General features: G+C 52.5%; 1 pseudogene; it reads right to left on the reverse strand.

Annotated features, from left to right (window-relative positions):
- Window positions 1-201: 201 nt before the first annotated feature.
- The window catches only part of LOC135572513 (potassium voltage-gated channel subfamily H member 8-like), a 5,305-nt pseudogene continuing 750 nt past the window's right edge, over window positions 202-4,756 (reverse strand).

The raw sequence follows: 4,756 nt of genomic DNA on the forward strand, positions 1-4,756 counted from the left end.
GATACAGAGAGAGAGAGGAGAGATGGGGACAGAGAGAAGTCAGAGAGAGATCAGGTCCCCACAACCTGGAGAGAGAGAGAGAGAAACACAACCAGGAAGAGAGAGAGAGATGGGGAGAGATAGAGAGACAGGTGGAGGATCAGGTCCCCACAACCTGGGGATACATAGGAAACACAGAGAGAGGAGAGAGAGAGAGAGAGATCAGGTCTCCACAACCTGGAGATACATAGGAAACACAACCAGGAAGTCAGAGCCGATCAGGTCCCCACGACCTGGAGATAGATAGAAACAGAGATAGGAAGTCAGAGAGTCCCAGTGAATCAGGTCTCCAATCAACCGTATGGATTGATACATGTTGTATCTCAGGAAACACTGGGCGTCACGACAGGAGAGCCAGAGCACCTCTCTGAGCCCCTTCAGACTGACCTGGGTCATACATTGGCAGGTCACAACCTGCTCCTTGGTCAGGAAGTCAGAGCCAATCAGGTCTCCACGACCTGGAGATACATAGGAAACACAACCAGGGAGTCAGAGCCGATCAGGTCTCCACAACCTGGAGATACATAGGAAACACACACAGGAAGTCAGAGCCAATCAGGTCTCCACAACCTGGAGATACATAGGAAACACACACCAGGAAGTCAGAGCCGATCAGGTCCCCACGACCTGGAGATACATAGGAAACACACACAGGAAGTCAGAGCCAATCAGGTCTCCACAACCTGGGGATACATAGGAAACACACACAGGAAGTCAGAGCCGATCAGGTCCCCACGACCTGGAGATACATAGGAAACACAACCAGGAAGTCAGAGCCAATCAGGTCTCCACAACCTGGGATACATAGGAAACACACACAGGAAGTCAGAGCCGATCAGGTCTCCACAACCTGGAGATACATAGGAAACACAACCAGGAAGTCAGAGCCAATCAGGTCTCCACGACCTGGGGATACATAGGAAACACACACAGGAAGTCAGAGCCGATCAGGTCCCCACGACCTGGAGATACATAGGAAACACAACCAGGAAGTCAGAGCCAATCAGGTCTCCACAACCTGGAGATACATAGGAAACACACACAGGAAGTCAGAGCCAATCAGGTCTCCACAACCTGGGGATACATAGGAAACACAACCAGGAAGTCAGAGCCGATCAGGTCCCCACAACCTGGGGATACATAGGAAACACACACAGGAAGTCAGAGCCAATCAGGTCTCCACAACCTGGAGATACATAGGAAACACACACAGGAAGTCAGAGCCGATCAGGTCTCCACAACCTGGGGATACATAGGAAACACACACAGGAAGTCAGAGTCAATCAGGTCTCCACAACCTGGGGATACATAGGAAACACACACAGGAAGTCAGAGCCAATCAGGTCTCCACGACCTGGGGATACATAGGAAACACACACAGGAAGTCAGAGCCAATCAGGTCTCCACAACCTGGGGATACATAGGAAACACAACCAGGAAGTCAGAGCCAATCAGGTCCCCACAACCTGGGGATACATAGGAAACACAACAGGAAGTCAGAGCCAATCAGGTCTCCACAACCTGGAGATACATAGGAAACACACACCAGGAAGTCAGAGCCAATCAGGTCCCCACAACCTGGGGATACATAGGAAACACACACAGGAGTCAGAGCCAATCAGGTCTCCACAACCTGGGGATACATAGGAAACACACACAGGAAGTCAGAGCCAATCAGGTCTCCACAACCTGGGGATACATAGGAAACACACACAGGAAGTCAGAGCCAATCAGGTCCCCACAACCTGGGGATACATAGGAAACACACACAGGAAGTCAGAGCCAATCAGGTCCCCACACCTGGGGATACATAGGAAACACACAGGAAGTCAGAGCCAATCAGGTCTCCACAACCTGGGGATACATAGGAAACACACACAGGAAGTCAGAGCCAATCAGGTCTCCACAACCTGGGGATACATAGGAAACACACACAGGAGTCAGAGCCAATCAGGTCTCCACAACCTGGGGATACACACAGGAAACACAACAGGAAGTCAGAGCCAATCAGGTCTCCATAACCTGGGGATACATAGGAAACACACACAGGAAGTCAGAGCCAATCAGGTCTCCACAACCTGGGGATACATAGGAAACACACACAGGAAGTCAGAGAATCAGGTCCTGTGACAACCTGGGGATACATAGGAAACACACACAGGAAGTCAGAGCCAATCAGGTCTCCACAACACACATAGGAAACACACACAGAGCCAATCAGGTCTCCACAACCTGGGGATACATAGGAAACACAACCAGGAGTCAGAGCCAATCAGGTCACCATGAAGTGATGCAACACACAGACATAAAGACACCCACCCCACACAGATACATGCAATTTTAGCTCCTTATGTAACACTTGTCTACCAATCATGATAGCTAAAGGTAAAGACTGGCCCTCCATATTAATAACCAACACATCATCTATAATACAGGCTGCACAGATGTTTTGAAGACAGGTTTATACACACACACACACCACCCCACAACACCATGACACACACACAGACACACACACACACACACACACACACACACACACACCTACCTGACCCCACACACACACTGCCAGTCCCCTACCCAGTATAGCCAGCACTGTGTTGTCCTTCAGCACCTCCATGGACCCAGAGCAGACAAAGTAGACATACCCCACACACTGCCAGTCCCCTACCCAGTATAGCCAGCACCGTGTTGTCCTTCAGCACCTCCATGGACCCAGAGCAGACAAAGTAGACATACCCCACACACTGCCAGTCCCCTACCCAGTATTGCCAGCACAGTGTTGCCCTTCAGCACCTCCATGGACCTAGAGCAGACAAAGTAGACATACCCCCACACACTGCCAGTCCCCTACCCAGTATAGCCAGCACCGCGTTGTCCTTCAGCACCTCCATGGACCCAGAGCAGACAAAGTAGACATACCCCCACACACTGCCAGTCCCCTACCCAGTATAGCCAGCACCGTGTTGTCCTTCAGCACCTCCATGGACCCAGAGCAGACAAAGTAGACATACCCCCACACACTGCCAGTCCCCTACCCAGTATAGCCAGCACCGTGTTGTCCTTCAGCACCTCCATGGACCCAGAGCAGACAAAGTAGACATACCCCCACACACTGCCAGTCCCCTACCCAGTATAGCCAGCACCGTGTTGTCCTTCAGCACCTCCATGGACCCAGAGCAGACAAAGTAGACATACCCCCACACACTGCCAGTCCCCTACCCAGTATAGCCAGCACCGTGTTGTCCTTCAGCACCTCCATGGACCCAGAGCAGACAAAGTAGACATACCCCACACACTGCCAGTCCCCTACCCAGTATAGCCAGCACCGTGTTGTCCTTCAGCACCTCCATGGACCCAGAGCAGACAAAGTAGATGGCCTGCAGGGCGTCTCCCTGGCGGATGAGATACTCCCCCGGGGCGCAGAACGATGTCTTTATGATGAGGGACAGGGAGCGCAGACACCCCTACTGGCCGACTCAAACAGAGACAGCTGCAGGAGATCCTTGTTCAGCTGCATGGCGATGTCTGCCCTCAACTCATCTGGGAAGTCTTTCAACAGCTACGGTAGAGGAGAGGAGAGGAGAGGAGAGGAGAGGAGAGGAGAGGAGAGGAGAGGAGAGGAGAGAGAGGAGAAAAGAGGGAGGAGAGAGAGAGGAGAGGAGCGAGACAGGAGAGAAGAGTGAGAGCGGGGAGAGGAGAGAAGATAAGAGATGAAAGGAGAGAGGAGAGGAGAGAGAGGGAGGAGAGAAGAAAATAGGAGAGAAGAGGAGAGGAGAGGAGAGAAAAGGGGAGGAGAGAGGAGAGGAGAAGAGGAGGAGAGAAGAGAGGAAAGAAGAGGAGAGGAAAGGAGAGATGAATAAAGAACACATTCCACATCTAGCTACTATTCTATCCATCAAAGTTTAACAAATGTGAACTTTTTCACTTCCTCATTCAATGTATTAACCTCATAGAATAACCATTGGCTAAATCTACCTTAATAAGTAAGTTAGCATTGTGTGAGCCAGAACGGCCTATAGGAAATCTATTTTCGATACAAACTCTGTATGACCGTAACCTAAAATGACAGAGACAGATTGTAACCTTTGACCTGTTCACAGCCTGAGGTCAGATCATAAAACCTGGTAGCTCACCTCGCTGACGTCGATGCCGTTGTTGACGGACCAGGTGGTCTGGAAGCACTCCATCATGCGTTGTTCCAGGGCCTTGGGCAGCCCGTGGACCCGGATAAAGTCCTTCAGGTCCTTGGTACGTGTGTGGTAGAGGGAGCGCCGAGAGTACATCCTCTGGATGATGGCTGTCACGTTACCGAATACCACAGCATGCATCAGGGCTGGGGAGAGGTGGAAGGGTGGAGAAGGAGAGGTGGAGGGGTGGAGGGGAGGGGTGGAGAGGGAGGGGGAGAGGGAGGGGTGGAGAAGGAGAGGTGGAGGGGTGGAGAGGGAGGGGTGGAGAGGGAGGGGTGGATAAGGAGCGGGAGAGGGAGGGGTGGAGAGGTGGAGGGGTGGAGAAGGAAGGGGAGAGCGAGGGGTGGAGAGGTGGAGGGGTGGAGAAAGAGGGGAGAGGGAGGGGTGGAGGGGTGGAAGGGTGGAGAAGGAGAGGTGGAGGGGTGGAGAGGGAGGCGGAGAGGTGGAAGGGTGGAGAAGGAGAGGTGGAGGGGTGGAGAGGGAGGGGTGGAGAGGAAGAGGGGTGGAGAGGGAGGGGTGGAGAGGAA

This window comes from Oncorhynchus nerka, linkage group LG2, assembly GCF_034236695.1.
Source record: "Oncorhynchus nerka isolate Pitt River linkage group LG2, Oner_Uvic_2.0, whole genome shotgun sequence".
NCBI classification, from domain to species: Eukaryota; Metazoa; Chordata; class Actinopteri; order Salmoniformes; family Salmonidae; genus Oncorhynchus; species Oncorhynchus nerka.